The sequence below is a fragment of the Apium graveolens genome, chromosome 11 (assembly GCF_009905375.1).
Source record: "Apium graveolens cultivar Ventura chromosome 11, ASM990537v1, whole genome shotgun sequence".
Lineage (NCBI taxonomy): Eukaryota > Viridiplantae > Streptophyta > Magnoliopsida > Apiales > Apiaceae > Apium > Apium graveolens.
In genome coordinates, this window is record NC_133657.1 from 74706219 (window position 1) to 74724622 (window position 18404).

The window sequence follows — 18404 nt, forward strand, 5'->3', positions numbered from 1 at the left end:
GGCACAAAATTGATGTTCAGAAATAAAACTTACAGTGATGGCATAATTACAAGGAATAAAGCAAGGCTGGTTGCTAAAGGCTACTCTCAACATGAGGGTATTGATTATGATGAAATATTTGCACCAGTTGCTAGATTATAAGCCATAAGAATCTTTTTGGCTTATGCTGCTCACAAAAAGTTTAAAGTCTTTCAAATGGATGTGAAAAGTGCTTTTCTTAATAGAGAATTGGAAGAAGAGGTCTATGTTGAACAACCTCGAGGCTTTGTAGATTCAAAATTTTCAAATCATGTCTACATGCTTGACAAAGCACTTTATGGCCTTAAGCAAGCTCCTAGAGCATGGTATGAGACTTTAGCTCAATTCCTTCTGGAAAGTGGATTTCATAGAGGTACAATTGATAAAACACTATTCTACCTCAACCATGGAAAGGACTTACTTTTGGTACAAATATATGTTGATGATATCATATTTGGCTCTACAAATGCCAAACTCTGTGAGAGGTTTGGAAAGCTAATGCAGTCAAGATATCAAATGAGTATGATGGGAGAACTTAGTTATTTTCTGGGCCTTCAAGTCAAGAAAAATGAAGAAGGAACTTTTATCTGTTAATCCAAGTACACTCATCCATCCAAACCATCTCCAAACTTCAACATTCAAACTTATTACTAAAGGGTGTGAAGATTTATACCTTTCTTGGAGGGTGGAAAGTTACTAGGAAGCCTTATGGAGCCTCCTACAAGCTTGATATTTCCAAAGAAATCAAGAACACAAAGTTAGGCTTTAAAGTTTCTAAAAGTCCGATTGAAAGAACTGTAAAAATGAGGGTCTTACCATGCTTATTTGGACAAGACTTGTGAACAAGAGTTGTAGGCCATCTCAATACCTTTCCAACGAGCTATAGAACACAACATTTGAGTGCGTATTGAAGGAGATATGGCAGTTTGAAGTTGCTGTGTTTATTTTGGCCGAGAGCTTGATGAAGAAAAGGGAAGAGCTTTTGTGTTTTTTGTGATTTGTTTTGATTTGCCTTGGTTGGTTGACTTTTGTTTTCTTTTAATCATTTTTAACCATGAACTTTGTGTGGTTATCATTCATCCACACCTCCTTCCCCCCTATGTCATGCTTATGTCACCTTGTGATGTCATCATCCCTTACTTGCCCTCTTCTTATTGGTTGGATGACCTCATCATCCCTAACCTCCTTGATTAACTCCTAATTGTTTGCCTAATGACCGCTGATCTGTTATACGGTTCGCTTAACTTTCGTTCTCATTTCTCGTTTGAGAAATCATATCCGGGATCTTATCACTTGGGTTCCCCTAAACCTTCCTCAATATTTTATATTCCTTTTTATGATCCCCTCTTAAAATCCTTGAATTTAAATCCTATTTATCCTGTTACCTTATACTCACTTCTTTCTGTATCTGGTGGATTTCCGGGAAAAATCAAAGTGTTCGGAATTGGATTCTGACGATCTTTACATACACTTATATACCATATAGAGTACTAATAAAATCTCAGAATATCAATAACAGAACCCCTACATAGTGTGGCATGAAAAGTTTTCTTATTCAGCATAATCAACAAAATCACTATTCATAAGGGTTTCAAAAATTCCAAAAATTGGGGTTATTACAGTCTCCCCTCCTTAAAAGGATTCCGTCCCGGAATCAGATAGAAAATGAATAGGGATACTTTCTTAGCATTACACTTTCAAACTCTCAAGTAAATTTTCGCACATTGTGGTTCTTCCATCAAACTCTGAATAGTTTGATAACCCTTCTCCTAAGCACTTGTTCCTTTTTCAATCTATAACCCTTCCTGGTTGCTCCATATAGGTTACGTCTGGTTGCATGTATATGCGCTCATATGCCCCTATTTATATGGCATCCGAATTACACTTCCTTAACATTGATACGTGAAACACGTTATGACTTGCTACATGTTCTGGGGTAAGGCTAGCTCATATGCTAACTTCCCAATACTTCTTAATATATCCAAGGGTTCGACAAATTGTGGACTTGGCTTTCCTTTCTTTCCGAATCTCATCAATTCTTTCCAAGGGTTTCCAAGGGGATACCTTTAACAACACTAGGTCCCCTACTTCCTATTCTTTGTCCTTTCGTGTCAAATCAACATACTTCTTATGTCCATCTTGGGTTACTACCAGCCGTCCTCTGATTAGATCTATTATATCCTTGGTCCTTTGGACTACTGCGGGTCCGAACATCTTGCGCTCTACAACTTCATCCTAACATAAGGGAGATCGACATTGTCTTCCCTCAAGGATCTCATAAGGCGACAACTCGATAATGACATAAGATCTATTGTCGTAAGAAAACTCAATCCGTGTTAAGTGATCATTCCAATTTCTTTCAAGTCTATTGCACAGACTCTCATTATAGCTTTTAGCATTAGAGCTTTTGCTTCTCAATACCCATTCTTTTCCAGTTCGTAATCGCTACTACCTTCTGTTCCTAATATTATACTGGTTATACTTTTGCTCGTTAGCGTTCTATAACCTTTTAATAATTGCGTCAAGCTTAGTATCACGAACGCGTTAGATTCGGAATACCACCGCACTGATACTACTCCTTACTAGCTACTTCTATCTTTGGAAGCTTGATCAATCATATAGAAGTAAATAATTCATTGAGAGATCACTATGATCATGAACACTTGTTACATTGCATAGTTAGTACAGAAGGTGGCCAGCCTTTAGTACTTGACAAGCAATTAAACAATAGCTGGTATCCTACTCGGCTTCTATCACACAGATAGATAGTCATTCGGAAATACCTCCCCTTCTGGAAGGGTTGTTCTTCTCAGTTTATATGAAATGAAAAGAAGAGAAAAGAACGAATTGAAGAGAATTTTATATATGAAAAAAATATACTGCCACAAAATATCTGGCTTGGAACCTACCTCTGAACTATAGAGGTTTGTCATAGGAGAACAAAACATATATGTATTTATATCAACATCAAGTATTATAGCATCGTATTTCACATGCCTAAATATTTTTGCTATTCCGTCCATCATTCGATGGACCCTTGCTCTTCCTCGAGCTTATACACAATCACCTTTGAAGCTCCCTCGACATCGAAAAGCGAATCTGGGATTTCATTTTATACATCATCGTTACTAGAATTCTATGCTTGCACCGCAACCTTCCTCGTATAGTAATATGACTCTCTATTGATAAGAAGGAATAAGTATTCAATAGGTAGATAATCTACTTAATTAGTCTATCAATGATAACTTATACACCACCACGACCCGATTAGTGGTACTCAATCTCAACATCCATTCCAATACAACTCTCATGGTTGTAATCGACTCATTACTCGCAGAATCATTGCTGCATTACTAGGGTCCACCGTTGACCTACTGTAATCATTCATTTTCCATGAAGTCTTAATAGCTAACTATACGGAGTCCATGCATCTCATATTGAATTCTTCTAAGGAGGTAACATGATCACCGTTCATGATTCATGAAGAACACTCCTGAACTTGACGTACATATGATATGAAGCAGATAAAATTGCAGAAGAGTTTCAATGAAGGCAACGATAGCAGGTTAATACCATTCTTAACCGTATGTCTTTATTGGGAGACATGCATCTCAAAGGTTCATTTAGTCATTTCGTAATAATTCTGTAACATGGTCCTGGCTTATCTCAAGATAGTACCTTCTAAGATAGATAGCCCGCTCACGGTGATTACAAAAATTAATCTTTACCCAACTACTATCACGGTTGAGTATCGCACAATCATCAGAAGGAATGTCAATCTTCCACACCATAATACAACCTTCACAGCCTTAACCATTATCACTATATTCCTCTGGTACGAGCGCCTATAATTGTCCTCTTACACTTAAAGTGTCGGCCACCTCTTTGGCCTTTCTTGATAATAATATTTCCTTACAATCAATGTCATTTCAACCACCTTCACTAAATTTTCTACCTCATTTCCAATCACTGCTTGTGTGAAGATGTTTTCCTTAAAATCTGATGAGTAAAAAAAAATATCACCATTTTTCCATAAGTTATTGCCTCAGTCTTTAGAGTTTAATCACTGTCACGACTGACTCTCAATCATACTTAGAACATCTTTTATCCTAGGCCCTAATTGCCCTGAATAATTTCGACCTTTACTGGTTCGATCCATACTTTCTCGTGATTTAACATGTGCCCCACTTGGCATCATTATAATTACGTCATATTTCCCTTATCAACATTTTTACTCTTGAGAATTTTGAATATTACCTTTCTCCTTGTAAAACCTCTAAGGTTATCCTTGAATCGTTCCTCTTGTATTCCCTAGATACAGGGCATATCGAAATACCCTTTACTAATACTAGAACCATTTTCTATATGTTTCTGAAAAATTTACCCACTGATACTTAAAGGTTGTTATTACCTTAATCTTTTCCAATTCATACTGTCAAAACTCATACTATCCTTATTAAGGGTGAAATGCCAACCTTTATGCATTCCCCTAGGATTCATTTTAAGTTACCGATGTTTTATCCTTAATTCCACCTCTAAAAGGTACCTGCATCCTTCCATGGATAAATCAAGTCATATATCCCTGATAAGGGTGTCTTATTCAATCATTCCCGCCTCGATAGTATATGCCTAATTTTCACAATAACATCTGTATTCAAAATGAGGTCAATCAATATGGCCTCCAAAAGATAACAACGGTTATCCGCTTTTCTTTCCTAATTTGGTAACGATAATAAGGATGTTCTGGAAGATATTGGTCGTGTTCAATGTGAACTTCTTCTTAATAATTCCTTATTTACTTTTGTTGTTTATCTCAACAGTCACCTCAATGTTGGGATATCTTTCATACCTGGCGTCTCCCTTTCTAGGTATCGAGCCACCAGTCTTACACTTCACATTCTTGAAGGTCACTTCCTTCATCCAATTTTCCTAATTTCTTACTTCCTTGTCTCCTTAGTCTATCCGCGTCTCATTATTTATCCTTCGAACTATCTCAAGGTTTCCTCGAATCCTCCCAACTTACAGGGGATAAAATATATCTATCTCTTATGCCTTCACCCATCAATTTTAACTCATGGTGAATCACCCTCATCCTGACGATTATATACTTCTCTATTTTTATTGCTACGAGTCTTTAGGGTTTCCTCATACCCAACTCCTTTATCATTCCTCAAACTCTATTGCCTTTATATTCATTTCCACTTCAGTTTCTTTTTATTTTCCTTTCTCTTATCATTATTTCATGAACCAACACAACATAAGCATTGATTTCAAACATCCCGTCATTCTGGATTCATGTCCTCAGAACGAATCTTGACAACTTTTACAACTTAGATTCATAATTCATCATACTCGTCTGCCTTTATTCTGGCTCTAAAGCTCTTACACTATCTCCATAACCTTGGGAAGTACTTTCCTGAAAATAATTGACTAAACTTAAATTAGTTTATTATAATCTCTTGCTCCGTGCCTTCCTTGGCCTTTCACCAGCGGGTGGCCTCTCTCTTAGGAGGGTAAGTGACAAAAACAGTCTTTTGTGATTCGTCAATCATTTAGAATTTCAAATGATTCCTATATTTCCTTTAGTCAGGCTCTTGCCTCGACTGGGTCAGCTCGTTCCTTGGAACTCTAAGGGCTTAGCGACTTAAAGGTCCTGAAAGAATTTCTCACCGCATTGCTTCCTCAAGGTGGTGGTTGGGGATAATAGTCTAAGTCCTTTTTAGACAGGTCCATGAATTGCCGTATAGGAGTACCGTCTCGGGTCTCCTTTCCTTACTCGACTTTCTGTTTCCTTAGTATGAAATGTTTCATCCTTCTCCCATGCTTGGGGTTATCTTATACGTTAAAATCCTTGTTTTCCACTTCATTATGTTATGGGCTCCTTCTTTCTTGATGGCAACCTCCCTGACTATCACATTCAGGGTTTGCCCTAAATCTTATTCCTCAAACTATGGCTCTCATCTAAGTTCTCATCCTTAAGCTCTTGAACTTTTGGAACCCAAATTCTGTAGGAATACCTCATTATTCCCTTATCATCTTTCTCGGTATTAATCTTTTATCTAATTGTTGGCTCTCTGCCTTCATTCATCACTTTTTCTGGCACAATATGATATTTTCCGATAATTCGGACTCTATTGCAATCTCAAACAGCTTTTCGGTACCGGCTCTGGTTACCTTCACTTTTATTTCCATTTTCTCAAAATCTCTTATAAACTCTCCCAAAGACATTATTATCTTGAGTCTCTCCTTTTTTACTAAGGGCATCAGCCACCACATTGGCTTTCCCTGAATGATAAAGAATCTCCCAATCATAATTCTTGATTAGCTCTAACCACCTCATCTGGCGCCTGTTGAGCTCTTTCTGCGTGAAAATGCACTAGAGCACTTATGGCTTGTGTAAATCTCGTACTTGTCTCCATACAAGTAGTGCCTCCAATATTTAGGGCAAAACTATTGCCACGAGCCCAAGCTCATGGGTGGGGATATCGAATTTTATATTCCCTTAATTGTCTTGATGCGTACGCGATTACCTTGTTGTGCTGTATAAGAAGCACCCTAATTCCTTATGCGAAGCGTCACTACACATCACAAAATCTCCTTTTCCATCCGGCAACACCATCATAGGGGTCGTCACCAATCTTTGCTTCAGTTCTTGAAAGTTGTTCTCGTATTTCTCTGTCCATTCAAACTTCTCAGTCTTACGAGTAAGCCGCGTTAAAGGGGGCTACTATCTTTACAAACTTGAACGAACCTCCGATAGTGACCGACTAATTCTACCTCTGGTAGTCGACCTAACCATGGTCATCAATTCATCAGTGGTCCTTTATTCATTCTTGTCAGGATCCTCCATGGGATCCTCCTCAGCAACTATCCCTTCTAAGACAACATCCTCAACATGAACATCATCCGATCCCGCGTTAGGACGCTCTATCGGATCCATAATCTGATCTCCAATAAGTAATAAAACATCATCGCGTTGTTGCTCCTCAACCTCAGGGTTCGGAGTCCCGCTACCATATACGATAACGAACTACGCTTCTATCACGATATTTATAAGGGTTCCCATAAGGGTTTTAACTGTCAGTACTACGTTAGGTAGTCCGACTATGAACTTGGCAAGAGTTCTTATTATCTAAGTGAACTTATTATTTTAACGTCATATCATCTCTGAGGTTTATAACGCTTAGCTCTGATACCACTTCTGTAACACCCCCAAATCCGGGGTCGGGGATCCGGGTTGTCACGAGTTCCATTTCCCTTAATAACACCCAATCTTAATAAATAATCAACTACTCTGTACTGTGACCCCATAATAAACACACACACCACAAGTTATAGTCTCAGAGATGAACACTCAAAAATAACATAAGTCCTTATATTCCACAATTATAAACCGTTACACCTTAAAAAGGTTCTGAATAAATTTACATATTCCTTGCCATTATTACAATTCATATTATACATAAGTCTGGTTCATCAATAGTTGAAAACCTAGCCTATTGGTAGCTCCTACCTCAGCTACGACGGCATCAACGCTTTCAGAAGACTGCGGAACGTTTTCTAACCGCTTGCGAATCAGGAGCTTGGTCATGTTCATCTTTTCTATCTGTTGTTATGTGATGAAAGAAGAAAGCAAGGGTGAGCAGCAAGCCCACCAAAATAATATGTATAATGATTAACAATATATGAGCCTTCTCATAGTACTCATGAAAGTCTTTGTCAAAAGAAATGAACCAAGTTTGATATCTTAATGCGATGAAGTCGCAAAATATTCAGTATATATACATATATACTTTTCAAAATCTTGGAAGTCCTCTTCCATGCATAATATACACAGAGTTCCAGTTTATAACTGTATAAAAATATCGTTGCAAGGTGATCTCATATATCTACCCTTGTCTCAACGTTTTTCTGAAAATCTTTGATATGCATAAGATAATCATTAACTAGATATAAGTTGAAAATATGAAGTTACAAGATACCCCAATATACTTATATCTTTTCCAAATATTACTTGAACTACCACCGTTCAAGTTATAATCAGTTCAAAAGTTCATCACATAGATGAGACTACAAGACAAGATTTGAATAGATTCAATCTTTGAATATCATTATAAATAATGAAGTTACGAGATACTTCATTAAATCCCGATATATATATATACACCTATATATATATACATTTCATACACTCCTTGAAAACCTCTGTTATGAAAATTATAAACAGAGTTGCAATATCCAATGAATTTGGAAAGGAGAAAACCTTGGCATAAACCTGATATCTTGCTGATCAGGCAAAGATACCAATAAGTAACCTTTTCTACTAGTAGATGGACGAATTCCCCACTGGTCATCTCCCTGGCCGCAATAGGACCTTATGCTGGACTGCCACTCAGCCACTTACGCATTTGATGGACTCCCACTGAGCCACTTACACTTTCATGGACGCCCACTGAGCCCATGTTGCTTATGCCGACTCAAATAGATGAACTTACTTCCCGAACGATGGGCAAGTAATCAAGATGTTTTCTCAAAACAGCAACCTCGTTGCGAATGTAAAATACACCACTGAGCCGGATCCCTCAAGTTTTGAACGAGTATTTAAATCCCCTTTAAAAGGAAGATCTTAAATATAAAAATGAGTTTTGGGATCTGCTCTAACTTTTAAAAATCATTTTGAAGACTCGAATACACTTTAAAGAGTGTTTGGAGTAATGCTGATTTAATGAAATAAATCAGTCTCAATATATTAGAAAATATCTGAATATTATTATTTAAATAATATTCCCATAAACAATAATCTTTATAAAAATAATTGAAGTAGAAGTTTTAAAACTTATACTTGAAATGAGTATTAAATAACCAAAGATATACTTATACGAAAGTACTATCTTTATTTGAATAATCAAAGATAAGTTTGATTATCGACACCTTATTCTTTAATAAAATAAAGAACATATCTCAGCAAATAATCGGAGTCATAGATCCTCAAATGAATATTCAAATAATATTCATTAAATAATATAAACTGAGTCATAAGCCCTCGAATGAATATTCAAATAATATTCAATAAATAATATAAAAGAGTCATAAGCCCTCGAATGAATATTCAAATAATATTCAAATAATAAAATAAAAGGAGTCATAAGTCCTCGAATGAATATTCAAAATAATATTCATTTAATAAAATAAAGAAGTCATAAGCCCTCGAATGAATATTCAAAATAATATTCATTTAATAAAATAAAGAAGTCATAAGCCCTCGAATGAATATTCGTAATAATATTCATTAAATAAAATAAAGGAGTCATAAGCCCTCGAATGAATATTCGTAATAATATTCATTAAATAAAATAAAGTTATCGAATAAACCTTATTCGATTAATAGTTTTAAAAACTATATCAATATATATATATATATAAATATATATTATACTCGGGAGCCTCGCCTCCCGGTTTTAGAAAAAGTTCACTTTTTGATCCCCTATACTAAGGGTATACGCAAATACCGCTTATCTCTAGCATAGGTATTATGCAACGAATAAGCATTTGAACCAACAGATATATAAATCAAGAATACGAAATAGGCATGCATATATACCATATCACATGCTACAATATATCGCAAGAATTTGCTAATAACAAATATGCATTTATCACAAGATCATGCATATACACATATACATCACAACAACAGTATAACGGGTAGAAAACTTGCCTGAGCGACTGGGGGTTACAAATGGCTCGGGACGAGTCTGGTAACCTATAAATAACATATAAGTTGGAATTAAACCGAAGTCACTTGTAAATCTATACTTTAACCAAATTAGACTCTAACGCTCGCTTTGCGCTTACTGATTCTCTTAAGTCGCTCGAGTACCCTCGGCTCCACCATTTTTAATAAATTAACCATTAAGGGTTTTAAGGCAATTCTTTCGCGAGCACCTTACCAACTGCCTAATACACTTTACATAATTGTTTCTTACCCCAATTAGTCATTTAAGGTCCTTAACCAAGGTTTCAAAGTAAGGCGAGGGGTAATGGTTCGGTCGTGAAACGCCGTTACTTAAAACGGTCGTTTCTCCTAAACCGTACATCGGATTCAAACGAACCACATATCAAAACGAAGCTCGTAACATGAACTATCTAATCATGGCAATGGTCAAAACCTAACAGGGACTTCTCGGGTCCTGATGTTAAGAGCAAAAACAGTCTAAAGTAAATCGGACATTACGACGGCTATGTTTACGCGATTTCGCAAATTTTTACCATTCCAAATCATATCAATCCAACTACCAATCAACAACAACTCAAGATACACATCAATGCTACTGATTTCAGTCATAATAAGCCCAAGGATCTCAATCCAATCATATATTATAACATCTCCAAATTCAACTAAACTACTTAACAATTAAGCTCGAATCATGCTTATCATTCAAATTACTACTCATGCATCCAAACCATCTCCAAACTTCAACATTCAAACTTATTACTAAAGGGTGTGAATATTTATACCTTTCTTGGAGGGTGGAAAGTTACTAGGAAGCCTTATGGAGCCTCCTACAAGCTTGATCTTTCCAAAGAAATCAAGAACACAAAGTTAGGCTTTAAAGTTTCTAAAAGTCCGATTGAAAGAACTGTAAAACTGAGGATCTTACCATGCTTATTTGGACGAGACTTGTGAACAAGAGTTGTAGACCATCTCAATACCTTTCCAACGAGCTATAGAACACAATATTTGAGTGAGTATTGAAGGAGATATGGCAGTTTGAAGTTGCTGTGTTTATTTTGGCCGAGAGCTTGATGAAGACAAGGGAAGAGCTTTTGTGTTTTTTGTGATTTGTTTTGATTTGCCTTGGTTGGTTGACTTTTGTTTTGTTTTAATCATTTTTAACCATGAAATTTGTGTGGTTATCATTCATCCACACCTCCTTCCCCCCTATGTCATGCTTATGTCACCTTGTGATGTCATCATCCCTTACTTGCCCTCTTCTTATTGGTTGGATGACCTCATCATCCCTAACCTCCTTGATTAACTCCTAATTGTTTGCCTAATGACCGCTGATCTGTTATACGGTTCGCTTAACTTTTGTTCTCATTTCTCGTTTGAGGAATCATATCCGGGATCTTATCACTTGGGTTCCCCTAAACCTTCCTCAATATTTTATATTCCTTTTTATGATCCCCTCTTAAAATCCTTGAATTTAAATCATATTTATCATGTTACCTTATACTCACTTCTTTCTGTATCTGGTGGATTTCCGGGAAAAATCAAAGTGTTCGGAATTGGATTCTGACGATCTTTACATACACTTATATACCATATAGAGTACTAATAAAATCTCAGAATATCAATAACAGAACCCCTACATAGTGTGGCATGAAAAGTTTTCTTATTCAGCATAATCAGCAAAATCACTATACATAAGGGTTTCAAAAATTCCAAAAATTGGGGTTATTACAACAAGGGAGAGGTAGACTCTGGTACTATGTGTGCTATATGGACTACCAAAGGTACCGCATGTGAAGGTACTCTGTGTACTCAGGAACTTGAGAAGTACGTGTATACCCGAAAATGGGACATGTAGCCCAAATGTGGCAAGGGTGAAACCCGAGGGATGACGGTTTCGTCCTTCTACTAGTAGAAAGGGTTACTATTTCCGTAGTACGACTGATCATCATATGCGGTGGCTCCGGTGAATGTCCAAACTCTTCCAATTGGAAATTGAGATGCAATACTGTAACCCAAGCTTAGGTGCTGGGATTACTATAAAGGTATTCGCAGGTTATTAAAACCCCCTTAAAGAATTATTTTCGTAAGAAGGTGTGTGATACCAAGGAAAACTATTTTCGAATAAAACACATATATAATAAATTATGTTATTATACAGTCATTTCCATATTGTACATTATTATGCTGAGCATTATAACTCACACTTGTTTTCTTAAATTGACACAACACAACAGTGAATCAAGATGCCTTCCATGAGAACCACAGCCAGGAAACGGGTAGGAAATGGCCACCTGTTCCGTAGATTGTTTGGTGTTGTACCTCAGGTAGTCAGAATAAGCTGGATTAGTTTTCAGTTGTTTATAGTTCGGCTTATTTATTAGTATGGTTTATGTAAAATAAGAAACAAGAAACATATATTTGGCCGGCGGACTAACCTTACCTAAAGGTTACTCCCCAGTAAGACTAATTATATTTGGGTTGTAATAAAAATTACTCTAGTGATGATGGTTCGTTTCCAAGACAATAACTTGTAAGTGTGTGTATGATAAGTGTGGGGTCGTGTAGCGTGAGTATTTACATATTGTAGTGTGAGTTGTGTGAGTTTAGATAGCGTGGCTTCCGAGACTCCTGACCCCGGGTTTTGGGGCACCACAGAAATGGTATCAGAGCCTTAGGTTATCAAATCTTGGAAACGATAGGATATAAAATACATAGACATAGGAATAATAAAACAATCAATTAGAGCTCAAGTCGAGTTCGTCGTCGGGCTACACGGGTAGTCTTTACTGTTTTACCCTCAAGAGAATTCCAACTCTAAGTTAGTAATACCTTGCCTATTGTGTCAGGTACCAGTGGAGCCTAGGAGGGAGGTTGACCCAGTTGATGATGTCATGATTCCTGAGCGTGACCCTATTCCCAAGCCCGAGAGCCCACTCATTGATGATTCAGACGATGACCCTACGGAGGATGTCCTAGAGGAGGACACTGAGCTTCCTATCCCCGTAGCTAATGGCGTAGTATGGAGAGATGTAGAGATGTACCCACACCTGGCTATTTGCTCTCCTACACCACCCCCAGGGATCCAGAGCCCTATGTCCTATACTGATGATGATGACGAGGAGGCGATACACGCCCAGTTCCATGAGGTCCATGACATATCCTTTAGTGACCCAGATTCACCTCTACCACCATCGGCGACCATGCATGTAGCCGTACACGACTGGGTAGTGGGTCAGCTTAACGCTGAGATCACTGCGGCATCTGCTCGCATTGCGGAGTTATGCAAGGCACTGAAAGCTGAGAGAACCACCCGACTAGGATACCCAGGAGATTTCAGAGCTGCTTCCCCTGCCATAGCCCGCAGAGAGATCGATGGGATCGAGCTCCGTACTAGGGTTCATATGAGGATGACATCAGTGGGAGGATACATCTCGGTAGTGGATGCAGAGATGATGATTGCAGGAGCGATGAGGAGGGTGCGTGACCTCACTCACAGTGATAGTGACTGAGAGATTAGTGACTAGATGTAGACCTTGAAGAGGGCTGAGTGACTTGTCACCAATTTTGATAGGATTGCTAGTAGTAGATAGCTTTCCTAGCCTTTCAGGGTACACTGCTTATGTATTTTCATTTCAGTATTCAGAACTCGTGGTGATAGATTGTAATCAGGCATGTATGAACTCGACTAGTTGTTTCATCCCCAAGATATAAATGGGAGATCTTATTAATATATATCTAAGCAGTTATTAAGAAATGATGTCTATATTATTGCACTTTATAAAACCTGCTTGATAATAAATAACATGCGTACATATTAATAAAATAACCCAACTGTTATAATCATGTGACCAATTTTCTTTATCAGAACAATGCCACCCCGTAGAAGAGGAACCAGGGCACAACCCGCAGAATCTGTTAACCAACAACGAGGTGACCCAGTAGTAAATGAGGAAAGTGAAGAAGACCTAGACTATAATGAATATGATGAGGAAGAATATGTAGAAGAAGAGGCTGAGGATACCCATCAGGGAGGGAACCCCATGAATGAATTTATGGAACTACTAAGAGCAAATCTGAACCAACAGCCTATTCCACCACAGCCCCATGCTGCCCAACCGACTGCAGCTACTACCTTTAGAGCCTTCAAATCCCTCAAACCCCCAGAGTTTCTAGGATCTGCCGACCCCGTTGAAGCACGGGCCTGGCTCAAAGAGATAGAAAAGTCTTTCGAGATACTAGGAGTTGAGGAATGACATAAGACCATTTTCGCTTCTTACATGCTGAAAGGAGAAGCTAACTACTGGTGGGAGTCCAAAGGAAACCTAGAAACTGATTCTGTGATTCCATGGGATAGATTTACCCGACTGTTCTTAGACAAGTACTTCCCTAGGTTTATGGAAACCCAGAAGGAGATTAAGTTTCTAGAGTTGAAACAGGATAAGATGACTGTGGCAGAATATGAGGCCAAATTTACTGAGTTGTCTAGATTTGTGCCTGAGTTTGTGAATACCGAAGAAAAGAAAGCGCGAAGGTTTTAGCTTGGTCTGAAACAGGGGATACAGAACCGAGTAGCAGTGTTAGAGCTGACAGACTATGCCACCTTAGTACAGAAAGCCTCGATTGTTGAAGCTGGCAGTGAGCAGATTGTGAAAGAAAAGGAAAATAGGAAGAGGAAGATAGCAAGTCAAGGAATAGGAATCGGGAACAGGAGCCTTCCGAGCAGGTTCGTCAGGGGAGCGGTGTCCCAACCTGTACGAGGCCCCGGATTCAGAAAAGCCCCGAGTGAGAGCGTTTGCCAGGGCGGCGGACAATCTAGGGCAACATTTCATAGCCAACCACGTGCCCCAATACCAGAGTGTCAAACCTGTAAAAAGAGACACCTTGGAGTGTGTTCCCACACAAGAGCCCCTCTGAGATATTACCGGTGTGACCAAATCGGACACCTTGCCAACAGCTGCACCCGACCCAATGTAACGTGTTTCTAATGTGGAAAGGTAGGACACATGAAGAAGGATTGCCCAATTTTGAAGCCCCAAGCCTCAGGGATGAGCAAAGCTGCATCCAACTGACCCCCAGCTGCTAGGACCTTCAACATGACTGTTCAGGATGCTGTCCGGAACACTGATGTGATAGCAGGTACCCTTTTGTTAAATTCCGAACATGCAAATGTCCTATTTGATTCTGGAGAAACCAAGCCTTTTATATCTCAAGATTTTGCTAAAAAGTTAAAACTTAATGCCATACCCTTACGTGTGGTATTACGAGTGGAAATAGCAAACAGAGAAATAATCCCTGTAAATCAAGTATACCTTAAGTGCAAGCTGAAATTAGAAGGGAAGATCTTCGAGGTTGACCTAATCCAATTCGCGTTAGGAGAATTTAATGTAATCTTAGGAATGGATTGGTTATCCAGTAACGGAGCGCAAATAGATTGTAAACGGAAGAAAGTTAAGATAAGAGTACAGAATGAAAAAAAAAGTAGTGTTTAAAGGTCAACGACAGAACCAGAATTTTCTAACCATGCTTCAAGCAAAGAGATTGTTAAGGAAAGGTAACGAGGCCTATTTGGCTTATGTGAAAGATACCAAGAAGGGGGTCCCCAATATAAAGGACATACCCATAGTAAACGAATTCGAGGATGTATTTCCAGAAAACTTACCAGGATTACCGCCTGACCGAGAAATAGAGTTCGCTATAGAGTTAGCGCCAGGGACGGCACCAGTATCCAAGGCCCCATATAGGTTAGCCCCAGTTGAGATGAAAGAACTAGCTTCTCAACTACAAGAATTATTAGATAATGGAATGATAAGGCCCAGTGTGTCGCCATGGGGAGCGCCAGTACTATTCGTAAAGAAAAAGGACGGCAACATGAGATTATGTATAGACTATCGGGAGCTGAATAAACTGACTATTAAGAATAGGTACCCTCTTCCCAGAATTGATGACCTATTCGACCAACTCAAAGGAGCTGTACATTTTTCCAAAATAGATTTAAGAACAGGATATCACCAGTTGAAAATCAAACCAGAAGATATACCGAAGACTGCTTTTCGCACTAGGTATGGACACTATGAGTTCTTAGTTATGTCGTTTGGGTTAACCAATGCACCCGCGGCCTTTATGGATTTGATGAATAGAGTGTTCAAAAAGTACCTGGATATATGTGTGATAGTTTTTATAGATGATATTCTGATCTACTCAAAGACAGAGCAAGAACACGCAGAATATTTGAGAATAGTCTTAGAAATCTTGAGGAATGAGAAATTGTATGCCAAGTTCTCGAAGTGCGAATTTTGGTTGAGAGAAGTTCAGTTTTTAGGACGTGGTGAGTAGCAAAGGAGTTTTAGTTGACCCTACCAAGATAGAGGCGGTATCCAATTGGGAAAGACCAACTACCCCAATAGAGGTTAGGAGTTTTGTGGGTTTAGCAGGATATTATCGAAGATTCGTGCAAGACTTTGCTAAGATAGCTGGTCCACTGACTAGACTCACCCGGAAGGCAGAAAAGTTTGTATGGACAGAGAAATGTGAGGAGAATTTTCAAAAACTGAAAAGGAGGCTGGTGTCAGCACCAGTGCTCGCTCTTCCCGATGGAAAGGGAGAGTTTGTGATATACAGCGACGCATCGCTTAAAGGATTAGGATGTGTACTAATGCAGCATGGCAAAGTTATAGCGTATGCCTCTCGATAATTGAAGGAATATGAGAGCAGATACCATACGTATGATCTAGAATTAGCAGCCATAGTGTTTGCCCTAAAAATTTGGAGACACTACCTATACGGTGAGAAATGCGAGATCTACACTGACCATAAAAGCCTTAAATATATTTTTACTCAGAAGGAACTGAACATAAGACAGAGGAGATGGTTAGAGTTGATAAAAGACTACGACTGTGAAATTTTGTATCACCCGGGTAAAGCCAATGTGGTGGATGACGCCCTTAGTAGGAAGGAAAGACTCAAGATGATAATGACATCGGAGGAGTTGATTAAGGAATTTGAGAAGATGGAAATTGACGTGAGAGTGACCAGTAAGGGAACGGAAGGATTATTTGAGATTAAGCTAGTACCAGAACTGATTGAAAAGATATGAGTATGTCAGGAAAAGAAGATGAGCGAGGCAAAAGGAACATTAACCGGTGAAGAAGTGAGATGTGAGAAGGATGAGAAAGGGATCATGAGGTATGCGTCCCGGATTTGGATTCCGAATGTGCAAGAATTAAAGGGCGAGCTGTTGCATGAAGGGCACAACTCTAGATATTCAATCCACCCAGGAAGTACGAAAATGTACCGTGACCTTAAGGAATATTATTGGTGGCCTAAGATGAAGAGAGAAGTAGCAGAGTGGGTCAGCAAGTGCTTGACATGCTAGAGAGTGAAGGCGGAACATCAGCGACCTAGTGGACTATTACGACCCCTTAGAAATTCCTGAAGGGAAATGGGAGCACATAGCCATTGATTTTGTGACAGGTTTACCAAGGACAAAGACTAATCACAATGCCATATGGGTTATCATTGATAGACTGACCAAGTCCGCACACTTCCTACCAATCAATGAAAGGTACACTGTAGACAAGTTGGTAGATATTTACTTGAAAGAAATTGTAGTAAGACACGGCGTTCCTGTAGCCATAGTGTCAGATAGAGACCCGAGGTTTAATTCCCGATTCTGGAGAAGCTTCCAGGAATGTGTAGGCACCAGACTAAATATGAGTACCGCTTACCACCCCCAGACTGATGGACAAAGCGAAAGGACTATAAAGACCCTAGAAGATATGTTGCGAGTGTGTGCCATCGATTTCAAAGGAAATTGGGATGATCACTTGACCCTAATCGAATTTTCTTACAACAATAGCTATCACGCTAGCATAGGAATGCCCCTGTATGAAGCTCTCTACGGGAGAAGATGTCGCTCTCCCCTGTGTTGGGATGAAGTTGGAGAACACAAGATATTAGGACCAGAGTTAGTCCAGCAGACCAGAGAAATGGTAGGACTCATCAGGAAAAGACTGGTAGCAGCCCAGGACAGACAAAAGAAGTACGCCGACCAGACTAGGAAGGATAAGGAATATGAAGTTGGAGATTCGGTGTTATTGAAGGTATCTTTGTGGAAAGGAGTGATGAGATTTGGAAAGAAAGGGAAGCTGAGTCCCAGATTCATAGGACCCTTTGAAATTTTGAGGAGAATATGACCTCTAGCTTACGAGCTCGCCTTGCCTCCTAATTTGCAACAAGTACATAACATGTTCCACGTGTCCATGTTGAGAAAGTACCATGCCGATGCACGACATATAATAGAATACGAGCAGGTAGATTTACAACCAGACCTGACCTATATCGAGCAGCCAGTAAGGGTAATGGACCAGAAAGAACAAGTTCTGAGGAACAAAATGGTGAAGCTAGTTAGGATCTTGTGGAGAAATCAAAATGTTGAGGAATCAACTTGGGAACTTGAAGACTCAATGAGGAATAGATATCCTCACTTATTTTCTAATTGATTCCGAGATGAAATCCTTGTTAGAGGGGAAGACTGTAATAACTCGAAATTTTGAGACCTTGTAAAACATTTAATGAATAGTAACCCTGACAGACGGGGAAAAACTTTTGAGCCCACACTATGTAGTGCATGAGAAAATGAGTTTCGGAATTG